Source organism: Nelumbo lutea, chromosome 3 (genome assembly GCF_056320005.1).
Source record: "Nelumbo lutea isolate HS-2025 chromosome 3, American lotus-T2T, whole genome shotgun sequence".
Classification (NCBI taxonomy): domain Eukaryota; kingdom Viridiplantae; phylum Streptophyta; class Magnoliopsida; order Proteales; family Nelumbonaceae; genus Nelumbo; species Nelumbo lutea.
This window is the reverse complement of record NC_142686.1, coordinates 63,793,644-63,812,158: the sequence shown is the minus strand read 5'-3', so window position 1 is coordinate 63,812,158 and position 18,515 is coordinate 63,793,644. Positions and strand designations below refer to the sequence as shown.

The following is an 18,515-nucleotide window of genomic DNA, read 5'->3' as shown; positions in this document are numbered from 1 at the left end:
GCCAGGGTGAGACCTGAGGTACATGCAGTGTGAGTTTTTTTGAAACCCTGAACCTGATCAAAATTCCAATATTGCCTTAGATCTTGGAGATAGATGGGCAAAACTGGAATGTTACACCTGACCCCTAGACTCGATTATGATACTACACTAAGTTTCGGATTGGGCTGTCTTTGATGTGCCAATCAGTGAGATCCTTAGAGGGGGTCAAAACTTGGGTATGTTGGGACAGTCCGAGAATTCATCTAAGTGGGTGATCACGGTGACAGGATCAACCCCTTTGTCAAACAAAGTGAATGATCGGGGATGCACTCTCTCTAATGGAAATCAAAACTGCCGGTAGTTGATTTCAACTGTTGAAATTTGTTTTGCAAAATATATTTATATAAAGATATACAATATATATATATTATGGTTTCAAAATATTTACAAAAGGTTTTTATACCCGGGATCCATGTGAGTAGAGAGTGCACCACTGTACCTTGCAGCCGAGGGAGAGGTCCTCTCTTGTCGGATAGTGTTTGATCATTATGGGATGAGAGGTTAATTGTAAGACCATTGAGGGTAATACTTGATGGGCTAATCTTGCATCTGCCCACAGAACCCATGGTGATGGACTCAGGGGTTCAGTGTCTCCTACAGTGAATTCGGCCAGGCCTTGTAACAAAGGCTGGGCTGAACCCATGTGGCTGATGTGTATATTAATGTTTGGGTCCCACGCCATACAAGGATAACCAACTGGGCAGCAGATTGAGAGGTTAAGTGAGCACATAGACTTAATGGGCCTAAAGCCCAATTTGATATGGCTTAATAAGATTAATTAAATAATGGTGGTTCTAGGATTTGGATCAGCTGATAGGATAAGGGATTATCCCTATTTACTCAAAAAGTCTAGATCCAAATAAAGGTTTGGATAAGGAAACTCCTAATTAGATTAGAAAGGCTGATCTTTATCTGTAAGTAAGATGAGGGATTATCCTTATCTCTTAAAGAGAGTCCAGATCCAAATAAAAGATTTGGATTAGGAAATTCCTAATGGGATTAGGAGAGCATGGCGAACTTACAGGATATACAAAAACAACAAATGGTCCACTGATTTAAGAGAGAAGACAATATATAGTTTGACTGCTTCTGTCTTCTACTCTTGTTCCTGCTCTTGCTGCCCTACCTAGTTCGATCTCCACTAGTGGAGTGATCAAGAACAGTTCTAGATATTGCCTTTTACTGGAAAAGGCAACCTGAAGTCGTGCTCACCAGCCCTCCATCATATTCTTGTTGAAGAATTCGGTTCTTGTTGAAGAACCATCCTTTTGATTCTGCTTCACCTCACACCGTGTAATCTTCGGTGGAAGCAGTCTTTGGTCTTTGCCTTGGGCATGTATGCCTTCATTGGGGGTTTACTATTACTCCATATCAGGTATATCCCTCTATTCCCTTTTGGTTTCAGATTTGGTCCGGTTTGATTTCAATATTGATCATTGAAAATGCAGTTTCTAAAATAGGGAATGCGATTCCCACATGGGAGAGAGAAATTTTTGAAATTTTGCCCAACCTTCTTACAGTGTTCGGCCATCCATATGATGGATCTCTCATCCCTTTAAAAATTTTCTATCAAAATGGTTCACCCTGGAGAGAAAACTAATGATGGCCGGTCTGAGGAGCGTGGAGCAAGGATTGGGAGAAGACCTCTTGGCCTATGTTAGGAGGTTCTAGAAGCTAACGCACTCCATCTTCGACGAACATGCTACAGAGAAGAGTTTCGTTGAGCAGTGCATACAGGGCATGCACCCCAATTATAGGATTGGCATCGAGAACATAGAAGTAGAGACGTTTAGCCAACTTTGGAGGTTTGCGGAGAGGACAACACACACTGTCAAAGACACCTCCCCATACATTTGACCGGAAGCGTCAGAGCAACGGAGGAGCCAGATAGGGGCTGTACCAGCACAACAATTCCCCAGGAAGAAGAAGTGTCCCCCCCTCCCCTGCACAAGGGAGGAGGTGACTAGGATAATGAATAAGCTAGTCGAGGACAGGGTTATCAACCTACCGCCACTACTAGCAGGAGTAGACTCGGAGAAGGACATGCGCGGCGGGAGATGGTGTAATTTCACTAATTGCCGCACCATGACTTGATGGATTGTGTGACCTTGAGGAGATTATTTCTACAAAAAGTAAAGCTTGATGAGTTTGCCAAGAGAGACCCGACACACGTAGAAACCACCCCCTCCCAACCATACCCAAGGAGGAAGTATCAATGTGGTAGGAGCAGCTAGTCAATACCAGTTCGATGCCCTAATTGAAAAGATAGAGTAGAGCCAAGAGCTACAATAGTTCTTCACCAAACAAGGGGCAAACACGACAACACAGAAGCTGGCCATCAGAGCGCTGGCAGAAGTCTTCAGGCATCCACTACAACCTTCCAACCACGACTGTAGTAGTGTAGTGTTCATAACGAATGGCATGTTAGCCGTTGACCCCCACCACAATAGACCACTGTACATCATGAAAAAAATAAGCGGGTTTGAAATGAGAAGATAAATGGTCAATCTAGGAAGAACTGCCAACCTCATCTCCATCCATACGTTAGAATTGATGAATGCCCGAAAAGAAGATATCCAAGGATTTCCGTTAGAGGTGACAGACTTCAATGGGAATACATCCATCACATAGGGATCCATTGAACTAGAAATAGCAATCGACCAGTTCAGTATCATGCAGGAGTTCCAAGTGATCCCAGGGAGGACCTCTTACCATGCCATCTTGGGACACTCGCTAATGCATGCCTTGGCCCTTGTCCCTTCAACACACCACTAGTGCATCAAAGGGACGAAACTACCATCTACTTTGTGTAATCCTTTGCTAATACACATACATATTATCTCTCTTCTGCCAAAAAGTCATCATAATCATCTAACAAAGAGCTCTAAGTAATGTTTCAACCAACATTATTTCATCGCACCATTCTCGCAAACCGATGTTGTTACAGTAATACCATCGGACAACAAGCTAATCTCTAAGCATGATGCAAAGGTACGACGTTCATTTAAGTCATAAATATACCAAACCGAAAACCCAACAAACACACGCATATAAAGATAACACGAACAATGACAAGAATTGAAGGAAGATGCCTTAGAGCATTGTGATGAAGTCTGGGCACACCCCAGGTGCATGATGGATTCCGTTGACATGGTGGATGAACTGTTAGAAGAAATCAACCTAGCGGCCAATGGAACAGAGAAGAGACCACTATACATATCGGCCAAAATAGTAGTTGAGGACAAAGAAAAACTTATCGCACTACTAAGAGGTAAGGATCTCTCCTTACCAAAAAACTTTTAAACCCAGTAAACTAGTCTAATATGAGTACCTTCACAGAGTTTCAGGACGTGTTCGCCTGGTCATATGACCAAATGCTGGGACTAGACCTAGATCTCGTCAGACATTCACTGTGCATAGATCCCAAGCACCGGCCAATAAAGTAGCCACAAAGGATTTTTAAGCCAAAAATAACCTTGAAGATTCAAGAAGTAGAACAACTCCTGCAAGTAGGTTTCATCAAGCCTATAGCACACCCCCAGTGGCTAGCCAATATAGTACCTGAAGGGAAGGGAGATCCATCATATGGATGGCCGAACCTTGTAGGGAAGTTGGGCAAAATTTCAAAAATTTTCTTTTTCCCTTTCGGGAATCCTATTCCCTAATTTAGAAAACTACATTTTCAAGGTTTGTTCTTAAAACAAACCGGACCAGATCTAAAATCAAAAGGGTGCAAATAAGGATATACCTAATATGGAATAACAATAACTTCCAATGTAAGTGTTCACGCCCAAAGAGGTGACCAAAAAACACCTCCATTGAAGATGACATAGCTTATGGTGAGGCAGGATTAGCAAGGTGGTTCTTCATCAAGAACCCTAATTCTTCAGCAAGAATCGTGCAAGGGGCTGGTGAGCACGACCTTAGATTGTTTCTTCTAGAAAGAAACAATATCAAGAACTATTCTTGATCAGATCAGAAGGTGAAAATCGAATTGGGTAGGGGCAGCAAGAACTAGAGGAGAATTCTACAGAATGCTGAGGGTATAAAACTAGTGAATTCGCCCCTATTTATAGCCTTCTTTGGATCAACTTCCTAATCCAATTAAGAAGGACTTTCTTAATCCAAATCTGATAGTTGGATTTGGACTCTTAAGTGGACATGACATATCTTATCCTCTTGCTGATCCTAATCAGCTTATAAACCAAATTCGCCCCATTTAATTCACTTAAGCCAAATTCGAAATGGGCTTTAGGCATTTTGTGAAACCAGTTTGGATCTCGGGAATTAAAACATTTTGCAAACATTTTGTGAAACCATAATATATATGTATATCTCTATATAAATATATTTTGTAGAAACAAATCTCAACAATTTGAAATCAATTGCCAACAATTTAGGTTTCGATAAGAGAGAGTGCATTCCCCGATTATTCACTTTGTCCGACAAAGGAGCTGATTCTGTCACTATGATCACCAATTAAGGTGAATTCTTGGACTGTCCCAACATACCCAGGTTTTGACCCCCTCTAAGGATCTCACTGATTGGCATATCAAAGACAGACCAACCCAACACCTAGTGCAGTACCATAATCGAGTCTAGGGGTCAGGTGTAACATTCTAGTTTTGCCCATCTATCTCCAAGGTCCAGGGAAATACTGGAATTTGGTCCAGTTCAGGGTTTCAATAAAACCCACACTGGATGTGCCTCAGGTCTCACCTTGGTAGTTGAGACAAGCCACCCCAACCCACTTGGTGGCACCTCAGTGTCAGCCTTGGTAGGATAAATCTCCCCATATCTATCCAACGGGTGTGAATAGTCTAAACTAACACGAGTCTCATAAGTGTCCAGTTTAAGGGTACACAGAAACACTAACATGAATCAAATATGTACTTTATCCATTTACAATAAATGTCATAATGTACATCAAGCTGCTTGGAGCTAAGGGCATACACTATCTAACAGTACTAGTAAAGAAGAATAACAAACAACTCAAGTTAGTATTCCCCACCTAGTCATTTAGCAATAGTACACCTCTCAAAAACTAACCTCACCTTATCGCAGGTGTTGTGTTGACTTTAGAGATATAAACAAGGCCTGTCCAAAGGATGAGTCCTCTACCCAATATGGAGGTGTTGATAGATTCGACTGCAGGACATGAGCTCTTCTCCTTCCTAGATGCCTACAGTGGGTACAACCAGATATTTATGGATCCTGCTAACGCACACCACACAACCTTTAGTACACTGATAGGGAATTTTTATTACAAGATGATGCCCTTCGGCCTAAAGAATGCTGGAGCCACATACTAGAGAGCGATGACCAGTGTCTTCCATGACATGATGCACAAAGAAATTGAATGTTATGTGGACTATATAGTAGTCAAAGCAAAGAAGAAGGAGGACCACTCTGAAGTCCTAAGGAAAGTATTCACTCGACGCAGGGCTTTCAAGATAAGGTTAAACCCATTGAAATGTGCATTTGGAGTGTAGTCAGGCAAGTTCTTAGGTTATAGAGGGGACCAAATAGGGATATATCCGGATGAGAGAAAGATCAAAGCCATCTAAATCTCCCACCTCCAGCTAACGAATCTCAACTGAAAACTTTCTTAGAAAATGTTTCATACCTAAGGAGGTTCACTCCTAGGAATAGCAACGGGGCGGGTTTGGGGCGGGGAGTACATTCCCCATCCCCGACCCTGACCCCCAAATCACCCCCATCCCCGTCCCCAATTCCCGACGGGGAAAGGAATCCCCCCTCCAACCCCAACTCCGACGGGGATGAATTCCCTGTCGAAGACCCGAATCCCCAAAACTAAGAGAGAGAGAGAGAGGACTGTTGGGACTTAGGAGAGTTTATGTCGATGATGACTGATCAGAGAGTGTCCGAAGAGTGACAGCGACAGCGACAATGACAACGATGATGATAAAGGTTGGCGGTCTGCGAATCGGGGACGAAGACGAAGTCTCTTCCTCAGTTCTCTGGCCTCTCCTCCGTTCGATGTCCGACGGGCGAGTAGGCAGTGGCAACAGTCAGCGACGGCGGTTGGCGGTTGGTTGTCAGTGAATCGATGACAAAGACAAAGCTAGGGTTTATTGGTTTTGTGTTTCAGTTGCCTCTCTTGAGTCTTCTCTATCGAAGATAGAAGAATGAAGACTGGTAATTGGTTTAGTCGATGGTTAAGGGTTTTCAAGCTTTTCAATTTTTCATGATTTCTTTGAATTATGCTTTAGACTTTTAGTTTTTACTATTTTATAAATAAATTAATAATTATTATACTTATATAATATATAATATTATATTATATATAATATATAATATTATATTATATATAATATATAATATTAATCGGGGACGAGTTGTGGTGGGGATTGCCTTCCCCGTCCCCGTCCCCATCCCCGACCGGGGATTCATGGGTAGCCCCATCCTCGACCCCGACCCTGCCAAGGTACTTCCCATCCCCGACCCCATCGGGTCGGGGAGCCCAGGTACTCGTCGGGGACGGGGAAAATTGCCACCCCTATTCATTCCTGGCCTCGCGCATGCAGTGCTACCACTAATGAAGTTAGTCAAGAAGTCTGTCGAGTTCAAATGGACCCAGGAGCATTAGCAAACCTTTGAGTAATCAAAAGCAACCCTTGCTAGGGCCACAACCATGTCGCCACCCAAGGTCAGGCGAGAATTTAGGATATACATCGCAATAGGCTCAGAGGCCATAGGATGCCTATTGGCGTAGGAGGATGATGATAAAGTGGAACTCCCAATATACTTTGCTAGTAGGACCTCAAACCAACTGACAAAAATTACTCCCACATGGAACAACAGTGTCTAGCACTGGTTTTCTTTACACAAAAGTCCAGGCACTACATCCTAGGCCAAAAAGTCAGGCTCATCGCACGAATGACCCAATCAAGTTCTTCATGGACAGGCCTCCCCTCTCCGGTAGACTTATCAAGTGGATGATGTAGCTCAATGAGTATACAATAGAATACACCCAGCCAAGGGCTATCAAGTGTCAAGCAACAACAAATCTATTGGCCACCTTCCCCTCAAGTGGTGATTTCCCTATATCAAATGAAGTACCCGGAGACATACCCATGATCACTGTGGCCAAAAGTAGTGAGTGGGTCCTGCCTTCGACAGGAGTAGCACTAGCACCTTGGACGGTGCTGGGGTTGCCCTAACCTAGCTGAATATGAATCCCTAGTCCTAGGTCTGATCAAAGTGACAGAAGCCGATGCAAAGAAGATAAAAGTGATCAGTGATGCTAAATTAGTGATTGGCCAGCTTGATGGAAGAACAACAGTAAAGGAGGTGACAATTCTACCATATATGACCCTGATCTAGAGGTTAGTCCATAACCTGGACATAGATTTCAAACACCAAAATAGAGCAAAAAAGAGGTTCGCTGATGCACTGGCTACCTTAGGTCCAAGATACTAGCCAACACAAAGCTAATAGAGATCACCATCTAGTCGGTCGACAAGCAATCAACTGTCACATTGAAGGATTGGGTAGAAAAGGAGGAAGAAATAATGACGGATGATTGGAGGTATGAAATAATCCAAAAACTAAAGAGTCAGAACATAAGGAGGCAGGACAACAAGTTGATCGCAAAGTTCCAACTAGTGAACGGGATACTGTATCATAGAGAGTCGGACGGAGTAAGGACAAGATGCCTAGGAAAAGTGGAGGCTGAAGTAGTCTTGAACGAATTACATAAAATCCATTGTGGGGACATCACAAGCACCCTATTCTGGAAACTACAAAGGTTAAGGTATTACTGGCCTGCGATGAAGTGGGACTCCATAATGGTACAACGGGCATGCGATAAATGCATCCCACAAGTAGACGGAAGAGAATGCCTAATGATTTGTGAGGAAGATTGGAGGAAAATGTACATAAACTACCTGAAAGACCACACATTGCCCATTGATACCACACTGAGGAGGAGGTTATTATCTTAGGCCAGGCAGTTCTACCTACAAGATGAAATGCTATACAGAAAGTCACACATAGGGAGGCCTTTGGGATGCCTGGCTAGTGATGAAATCGAAGAAATACTAGAGGCAGCCCATAGCTCCGAACCAACAGCCCATCAAGGACAACTAGCGCTGTACAATCACATCCTACACTTAGGTTTCTTCTGGCCAACCATAATGGAGGATACATGGTGTGTTCGGAAGTGCGTCGTTAAATACTCTGGAACACCAGTTTAAACATTTATAATTTTTACCATTTCTCAAACAACTACTAACGCAGTAAAGTGATGAGAATGGGTCATATCCACAAGGAAGCGAGGGAAAAATTAATATGTACTCAAATCTGGACAAGAGAACACAAGAGGGAATTGCAGAAATATAAAAATTAATTAATTAAATTGGAAAAAATAGAATTTGAACAGTACTGAAAGTTGAAAGTGAAAAAACATAAATAAATAAATGAATGAAATGAAATAAAAATCTGTAATTCGATCAGAGGTAGCAGTCTCTGGATCTCTCTTTTGACCCTCGAACTTATTGAGCTAGGCCTTCCATCTTACCTGGCCAAATTCCATATCTGTAGAAAAGAAAACGAAGATCAATCGGCATGAAATAAATCATAGAAAGGAAATAACAAAACTGGAATTGAAAGAACATAAATTAAAACTAAAATAAAGTAAAAGTGGTTGGGATCCGATTCCAGAGGTGGAAGTAGTGGTGTTGGTGAGCTGCAAGTAGGAACCCCTCCTCTTCCCTGAGCGTCCTCCTCTTCCTCTACCCTTGAACTTCTCAAGACCAGCCTTCCATCTTACTTGGGGATAGAATCCAACCCTTTCTCAGGAGCTCTTGGGTCCTTTTTATAGAGAAGGGTGGATACAACAGGGATTAGAGAGAAAGAAGGGGCGGCAGTTGGATTTTAGCAAAAGTATGAGTGCCCTAGGGTTTAGAATGAAGGGTTAGGATGGTTCTAGGGTGATTCTAAGGCTGAAAAGAAAAGGAGAGGTCACCCAATATTATGTAAGGCTAAGATTTAATGACTAAAGGCTGAATGGTGAAGATTAGAAGTTAGGTGGCTCCCTAGGGTTAGAATGCTAAAAAGATAGTGCTTTAGAATGGATGGTGGAGATTAGAAGGGATGGAAGGTGAGGATTTAGCAGTTAGGGGCGGCTAGGGTTTGTTAAGGATGAAAAGAATGAGTTAGAAGGTGCCCTAGGATTTGCTAAGGAGAGGGGAGCATGCTAATATAGTAGGAGGGGCGCCAAACTAGATTTAGTAGATTGAAAGCGCCCTCCTATTCTCAGTTTTTCACAAAAACACCCCCTCTCTAAGCTAGACTTCACACTAGCTTCCCAAAAATTGTAATTCAACAATTATACATTCCCAGTTTTGCATAGAATTTGCACAGAGACCCTCAGATGTCACAACATTGAAATTAATTGGGAAAAGGACAAAATTTGACTACTCCAAGGCCGAAAATACCCGTGAATTGATGCCCTGAAGGCATCAAAATGCAGAGTTATCAATACACAAAGACATGTCCGCCAATAATCTCCACCCAATCATCTCACCCTGGCCATTCCATACTTGGGGGGGTAGACCTCATAGGCAAGATACATCCCCCTTCCAGAGGGTACTGCTTCATCATAGTGGCCACAGATTATTTCACCAAGTGGGCAGAGGCCATACCCTTGTGAAGAATCTGTGCAGAAAATGTAGCCAACTTCCTAAGATAGAACATAATTCATAGATTCAGAGTCCCAATGTGCATACTGACAGACAACGGCCTATCCATCAAAAATCAAGAAGTCTGTCACCTCCTAGGGCAATACAGTGCAAGATTAGGAACATCAACAACCTATTACCCATAAGGAAATGGACAAGTAGAAGCCACAAACAAGACCCTACTAAGGATGTTGAGTAAAACAATGGCCTATAATCAAAAGGATTAGGCAGAAAAGTTGTTAGAAACCCTTTCGGCCTATTGCGCCATTATTAGGAAGAGCATTTAGGCAACACCCTACTCATTGGTATATGGTCAAGAAGCAATACTACCAGGAGAAATATGGTTTGTCTCCGCCCAAGTAGCCTTTGCGATGGGTAAGAAGGTCAAACTAGAAGACATGGACCACTTACTCATAGACAAGCTTGAGGTCATAGATGAAGTCAAAAACATGGCTTTGCAAAAGCAGACAAAATATAAACAAGCCCTAGGCACAAACTTCAAGAAATTTTGAGATCCAGAAACTTCAAAGAAGGAGATAAGGTACTCAAAACGGCGATAAATGTTAGGTAGGGAAGTCTGCAGGAAAATTCGCCCCAACATGGGAAGAGCCATATGTGATGAAAGAAGCCCATGCATCAGACTATTATGTATTGAAGACTGTAGATACTGAAGAAGAGAATGAAACAATCAATGGCTATTGGTTGAAACCTTACTTCGAGTAATTCTATACTTCTGCAATTTCATTACTGCATGTACTCATTTCATGAGTAAATGCAAAGTGTTTCAATATCTTTGCTTTCTTATTGTACTCTACTTTTGAATAATTGTGACCAATTAGTACATGTATCAACAACTCGCATTTTTTCGATAAAGTTTCTTTTATAGTTCTGGTTGCGATAACGTCTATATGCATCCCAATGATTTGAATACTATAATCTATGTACAAACTTTTAGATATGCTTCCCATATTTGCTCACACCTCCTGGCAACCCCAAGATGTTACTCATTCCCCGGTAACCCTGGGAAGGCCCTTGCAACCCCAGGAGCATTCATTCCCTAGAAACCCCAGTAAGGCCTTGGCTACCCTAGGTGCATTCATTCCCCGACAACCCCAGAAAGGCCTTGGCAACTCTAGGCGCATTCATTCCCTGGAAACTCTAGGAAGGCCCTGATAACCCGAGGTGCATTCATTCCCTAGCAACCCCGGGAAGGCCCTAGCAACCCCAAGGCTCGCTAATATCACCTGGAAACCCCAGGCTTGCACTTACATCCCCTGGCAACCCCAAGCTTGCACTTAGATCCCCTGACAACCCTAGACACACCCACACCCCCAGGCAACCCTTGGGGGCTTTGTCGACATCAAGTACGATTCCTATTCAATTTATAAATGTGAATAGTTTGTCTAACTTACAAATTTAACAGTTCAAAGGGGTGGACAAACTCCACCCATCCCGCACAAGTGACAACAACACTAATTCTGGCAATCGGTACATCACTCCCATAGGAAGGCTTACATAGCCCTCTCATATGCTAACCAAATTCTTACCCCAAAAGGCAACAAAGGTCTGATGCACATAACCAATCTTTAGGGTTAGCCGTTTCCCAAACAGGGCTGCGATGAAACCCTAACTCCTACTAACTATTTATACTATGACCGAACCCCAACTATATAGCCCGTGGAGGGCCCTCGTTGACCTCAGACATGACAACCCTCGATCCGGACATGGGTGGCAAAACTGCAATGCAACTCAATTTCCTTTTTCAAATATGAACCTTAATACTCACCTTACAGCAGACTATGTATTGGTTTTCTCGCACTTGATAACGTTGTGATATTGGGACAACTCCTCTCTATGAACATGTTAAATATTTCCTAATTTTATCGCACATGATAGTACCTCATGCAGTGGAATAACACTGCTTGATCTGTGATAAAGTTTATTATGCCAGTACTAATATTAGCGAACGTTCTCATCTTTCAGCCACTCGCGCTGAGCCTCCGAGATAAGGGACACGCGCGGTATCATTTTCATTAGTACGCGATTAGTGACTGACTACAAGCACAATGGTGCATGTTTGCAACAGAATGCACAGAATGCACAGAATGCACAAAATGCACAAGCACAACGCGCTGAGCCTCCACAATACTCATAAGTACTTATTTGCAACAGAATGCACAAAATGCGTAACTTTGGACAGTTTGACTACCATTTGACATTCGCACTAAAATAGATAAGTACAAAGTCCCACATACAAAGTGACTTTCAAAGAAAACCACACCACAAACAACTCAGACTATTTCTCATAAACACATGCAATAAAGTTTTATTTGCGATAAAGAATCTCTCCGGTAAGCCGTATGAAAGGCTCTCCAAAGGGAGCTCCAATACAAAGGATAGACATGATCACGATGAGACAAGTACTTTTACCTACGCATAGTCATAACAGAGATAAAGTAACTAAGACACAACCACAAAACAGCGAAAGGCAAATTCAGCAAAAATTGGTTTACACTTCACTAGCACTTTCTTTACAACTATGACTTTACATTCATGCCCATCGCGATAATGGACTCCAACTCCTGGCCGCACCCCTTGAAGCTCTTAAGATCTTCTGGCTTTAACTACCTTACGCACATCCTTCAGAATAGTATAGAATGTGACACATGTAGACCAGACTTCCAAAATGCATAGCCAGCATCACAACCGAGGCGAAAGATCAGGAAAGCTCTTCAGCAGGCATGTTCATTATACGATCCATCAAAGTGGCAATGGTGTTCAACGCAGGCCCGATAATCATTGGATGAAAATTCGCCAACGATAGCCACCCATGCTGTACAGCTGTCGAAGCGAACTTGGCCACCAAACCGGAAACAGAGTATTTCTCACCCTTACAGCCACCTTGAACCTCCATAGGATCCTCAGTTCAATAACCCAAAGGAGGGATATCATGCTTGTCGCAATACTCCCTCAATTCCCGATAAATCTGGGCAAACTCCTCCTCTTAAGTTACCTCTTCCGGCTGGAAAACAATCCCGGGTTCTGTGCCCTCGTCTTCCTACTGAGCCTCCAAGCACTCGGAGACAGCAACTCCCTCAATTGGTGCGTCCGGCTCGACGGGAGCACTAACTTCTGGCACCTCGGGAACTTTGGCTCCGCTAGCCGCAGGCGGGGCTGGAACCTCCTCGCAATGCACCGCAACTTCAGAAGTGACCTGAAGAATAAAGTCAACTTACTAGACCAGCCTCCCTACGAAGAGCTGTTGGAACCTCCATGTCCAACCGAACTCCATTGCTCTCCACAGACTGCGAAAATGACAAACCAGACCTCATTCATATTTACTTGCGATAAAGGGGACCCAAAAGAAAGACAGAAATCAACAGAAGGATTCATATACCAAAGGACTATCCATAGGACCTCACTTCAGACGAGGGGGAGCCTTCCTCTTCAGCTTCCCACTTGGAAAGCGAATGATGGCACCCCCAGAAGAGAACGCCACCACTATCAAACCCACTAGCTCCATGGCCGGGGCAGTCTTCTCCATAGATGCTGACGCCATAGAATCCTGACCACCCTCAACATGGGCCACTCGCGCATGCGATAAAGTTGCAACCGAATCCACAGAAGCCGGTGCAGTTGAAGGCTGGAAGGAGAGCGCCACCCTCGTCGATCTATCTCTCTTCGCAACACGGGGACAACCGCTTTCCCCTCCTCCAAAACTGGGGGCCTCCTCTCGCGTTTAGCTCCCACCTTCTTCGATGATCGTAGTACAGTGAAGGATGGAATGGCTCCCCGGTTTGCGGCATGGCCCACCGAAGGAGCTAAAGAATGACGGAGCTAGGGGTCCTCCTAACCAACTCCTGGAAACCCCCGAATAACACACAGAGATAAGAAAAATGAAGTGCCCAACAACCCTGTTCCCTTGACAACCCCGCAACTAGAAGACGCAAAGAACCTGGAAAAGCACAACCATGGCGTCAAACCCAGAAGATGTCCTCCCCCGCAGACTACAAAAACTGACTACCTAGATCATCATACCCGAAGTGACGCATCACCCGGTTTGGGCGGTAGGCAGCCAATTACGCTTCACCTATGCGATCAAGATAAGCCACCACCCTAGGCCATGTCACCAGTCGTGCGATACCCGTAGCAGGATTATCTATATCGACCACGCACTGCTGATCGCCGTCACTGGAACAAACATGCTGATGCAAAACGGAATGGTATTGCGAACAGGTCGAAATACGACCTTCATACAAAACCATCCAGTGAAGCCAACCTCATGTTGATCTCAGCCATCTTAAAACTTCTATGCTGGGCAGCTTGAAGCCAACGTTTTCCTCTACAAACATAAAAAACCTTCTCCTAGACCTCTTCCCCCCCCCCCCGTAGAGTGGCAATGGGGACCCGCATGCGTGCAACAGGGCATGGAGTGACTCTGAGATTGAAGCGCTCACACAAGAACATGCAGAGAAATGGCACACACACATAACTGATACGCCTCTTGCAGGTCGGGTCCACTAATTGATGGATAGTGCCATCCAGTTGCTCGTAGAGATACCCTAAGAACATCGAGGCTAAAGTAAGCTGATGGCCAATCGTGACAAGGACAGCAAGAGGAACCAAAAAAATGCATAGGTCGTAGTCGGGAGGACCAGGAGAAAGAAACCGGGAAGAAACATAAAGAACGAAGCCAGCGAGATGGCAGACTATCTGCCTCCCTCACCATTACATCCCACACACCATGAGACTCGAACCAGAACTCCAACCAGTGATCGAAAGGCATCTTCCCCCAAGAGGTGGTCCGATCCACCTGCGCCTTGAACGCTGCGATCTCGTGAAGAAACTCGTCACAGAGTTCCCAATAGTCCGTAGGAATAGACTCGATATGATGAAGGTGCTGGGCAGATATGGCACCCCCAACAGGTTAGGCCAACAGGGATACTACATCCTTGATCGTAACAGTGAACTCCCCAAAACCCCCAACGAATGTGTGGGTACGACAACACTAGTGCTCCAACAAATGACTCACATACTTTGCACCCTCACAACCAGAAAGACCCATGTAACAACCTACGAACCTAAGCAAACCAGAATCCTGCAACATTCGGCAGTACATAGGTTTTCAAGAATGTATTCCGCCCAAGCATATAGCTATTGGGGGATTTCACACTATTAGTCCTAGACTCCTGACATTTGTAGGACATAGACTGGTCCGATCACACAAACATAGAAACTCAATCCCGCGGATGGGATCGAATATACCCTCTACACCCCACGAAACTGGGACCGGAGACCAAAATCCCTATTCCCCTTCAGCTGCTATAGCTGCCTCTCATTCCAGTAAAAACTCTATCGTATCCACCTCCCTAACGAAGTCGTAAAAGGGACACTCAACCCCCTTCTCTCTCTTCTTCTGGCTAGGAGTCAAGACTAACAAATAATAAGAATGACAAAAAACACGAAACGAAGAAGAAATAACAAGAGACACAAAGGGTAGAACGACCACAATCTCCTTACATGATTATAAAGCTTTCGTCACGCATGCGGAACGACAAACGGTGCCGGAGAAAATGAACGGATGCCAAGACAAAACTCGAAAGGATGCTCAGCAAAAAAGCAACCCATGTAATTTACATAAACACCCTCCAAAAGGCGGGGCAGAATGGTGTATTAATTCAAATATAATGCCACATCAACAACCATAATCTTAAAACATATCGGGTAACAAAACATCGCTGCACGAGTAGTTAGGCCTCATTAATTGTGGTCTAATTAACAGTAAAATCGCTAATCATGACCGCCACATGGGCAGACAGCAACGGTCGTCCCAACTTCCATCGGCAACATAACACACCAACAGTTACGTCAACCACCATTGACAGAGGGGCTTCACCCCTAACAAGTCATCAATAATAACACCCTCCGCTGACCCCTTTCTTGTTGAAAAGAGTTAGGGGGCTCGACATTTCAACAAACACCCCTTCGCAAATGACTAGGTGAGTTAAACTATACAAATTGGATATGAGTATGACCATTAGCAAAGGGAGTTGGTTAGAAACCATTTCTTTTTCTCTTTCCAATGTCTTTCGCTAATTATCTTTCTATCAATGGTCAAGGGAGTTGGAACACACAAATAGAGCATGACACCATTGACAAAAAACAAATTAACAAAAGACAGGGGGACTAACTTGTAGAATGTAAGAAACTACCATTGCGGACACAAGACATGCATGATCTATACGAAGCTACAAAATAGGGAAAATCCCCAGACCCAACACACAAGCGAACCAACTACAAAACCCAAAAATGAGAAGGCAAGTTCTTATCAACAAGCTCCCACTTACTGACAAGCAGGGGGCTAATGTAGGTATATAGTGCTCGCTCAGACCCTTAGAGAACATCAAACACTAAATTAACACCACGAGGTTGCATGTGAATAGCCTACAATCAACTTTTCTATTGCGAAGAACCTACGATGCACCACAAGTCTTGCGATGAACTCACAACGCACATCGCAGAAACCGCAATAAACCCACGGTCCAACTCACGTCCTCGATGAGCCCACTTGTAGTCTGAGCCAAAGCAAACCATGGCCAAACCTGTAACAGGGCCCCACACCTGTTCGAACATGCGATAAACACATGACCCGTTAAAGAACCGCACCCAAACGACACTTACGCGCATAACTCCAAAGGAACAAACGTGGCATGGCACCACGTGTGGCTACTCGCCAGACGATGATGTCACGAGCGCCATGTCAATTTAAGTAGGGCGCATAAGAGGCGGTTGCACACGTAAGTAGTGAGGGCTCCTAAGTGAAAGGAAAAGCGATCCTCAGGAAGTTCCCCATGAGACACGTGGCAAAGCCCTAGTGGTGCGGCCAATGATTGATAGCAAACACAATATTCCCTTTCCTAAGAAGAGACAAACATCTTTATCTCCTACCTTTTAGAATCTCGGGATCTCCACCTTAAATAGAGATCCTCCTCATATTGAAACATACTCAGCACTCGAGCACCCTTTGCTTTGGACTTTTTACCCTACCCAACATCTTAGCCCATGAAACCAATCTCCCTACTTCCCGGTCTTTCTTTGTCTATCAAAAAGACCATTACCCATCAAAGTCTTACCCTACCCACACTTTCAATGAACTAAGAATTGGGAGAGTTCTTTTTTGTTGTTTTCTTACTAACAAAACCAAAAATAAAAAGAGAATGGGATGGGAGAAGAGAATAGGAAGAGAGGTTTCGGTTTTGAGTTTTGGAGGGCTAAGAGGAAGGAGAGGGAGAGAGGAGAAGAAGGGATTTCGGTTCTTGAGAGCTTCAGGACCTTGGGAGAGTGTACAAAATGGTTTTGTCCTAATTGGAATGGAGAGGAAGGAGAGGTTTCTTGTTGGGGTTGAAATTTTGGCTCCAGGGTCAAAAAGCATGTTTCCTTTTCTAATGTAACTTGAAAAAAGGAAAGTATGCATGCTATTTTATAAAAAGATGGGGGAGTGTTTTGAAACTTCCTAAAAAGGGTGAGGGCGCCTAGGACTTCTAAAGAGAGAGATTTCATCCTAGGGCTGAAATTTAAAAGAAAAAAACTTGGAAAATCCAAGGGCTAGGAAGGTGACATGTGGTGAGGGTTTTTCGCAAATACCAAGAGTTTGGGGACTTATGGAGAGGGACTCACTGTGTAATTTTTGTAAAAGGGAAAAGACAAAAAATTTTTGGACATCCTAGATTGAACTTGAGGCTCCTCCTAAAAAAATCCAATGGTTGAGGAAATGCCAAGTGTCAAGGATCTCCTTGCAAAAACCAAAGGCATGGGAGATTTGGTGGGGGGGATTAGAAAATAGTTTTTGAAATATGAAAGGGGATAAAAAAGGATGGACGTTCCAGATTTAGTAAGCCCTTCCCAAGGAAATCTAAGGATGGGGAATTAAGCCCACATGACTACAAAGTGTTATACGCCCTTGGGGAGAACAAAAACGATTCAAGGAAATGAAATCTTGACATTTGGTATGAGTATGAAGGGTATTTTTGTATGAAATTTTTATGGAAGGAAGTTTAGGTGGGGGTGGTTCATTTGGAATGGATTGGAGGTGTTAAAGGTGTTGGGGCCATGGAGAACGTAAACACCAAGTATTCTGACCACTAAGATCACAAGATTTGGATTTTCTGATGGAAGGAAAAATGGGAAATTCTTGTGGTAAAATTTAATTTGAGGGTTGTATGGGGTCTGCATAAGGTGTGTGTTGGCGTGTAATTTTGTAAATGAAAGGATATCGGGTAATGAAAGCCATGGAAACAAAATATTGTTTTATGGAGAGACAAAGTGGGTATTTTGAAATTGGAATTTAGCGAGTGCTTGGTTAGGGAGGGGGGTTTACAGAGGCTTTTGTAGGTTTTGGAAGCCTTTGATGACCTGTCATGGCGTAAATCTTGAATTAGAGAGTAACGGGTGATGAGAGTGGTCAATTTGGATTTTTTAACGAGGGATAAAATGGTCATTTTATAGTCTAACATTTGATGGGTCGCTGATTGAGAGATTAATGGAGGTTTTTATGAAGCTTGGAGGTTCCGACTGATGCGTTACGATGATGATCTTGAATTTGGATAGCATCGGGTGACAAGGATGGTCAATTTGGAATCTTTTCAAGAAAATGGTAAAATGGTCCTTTTAGGGGCTCAAATTTTTTGGATTTTTAATCAAGAGGTTTTGATGGGGCTTGGAGGTGTTGAATGGTGCATTACGATGGTGATCTCAAATTTAGAGAGTATCAAG

At 43.5% G+C, this 18,515-nt stretch overlaps 1 long non-coding RNA gene across 1 annotated transcript; it reads right to left on the bottom strand.

The window, feature by feature from the left end:
* Positions 1–12,021: 12,021 nt before the first annotated feature.
* LOC148865325 (uncharacterized) lies at positions 12,022–14,958 on the bottom strand. Its single transcript, XR_016110423.1, has 2 exons — positions 13,141–14,958; positions 12,022–13,048 (listed from the first exon to the last, which is right to left on the bottom strand). It is a non-coding gene; the product is annotated as an uncharacterized LOC148865325 (long non-coding RNA).
* Between the last annotated feature and the right edge of the window lie 3,557 nt (positions 14,959–18,515).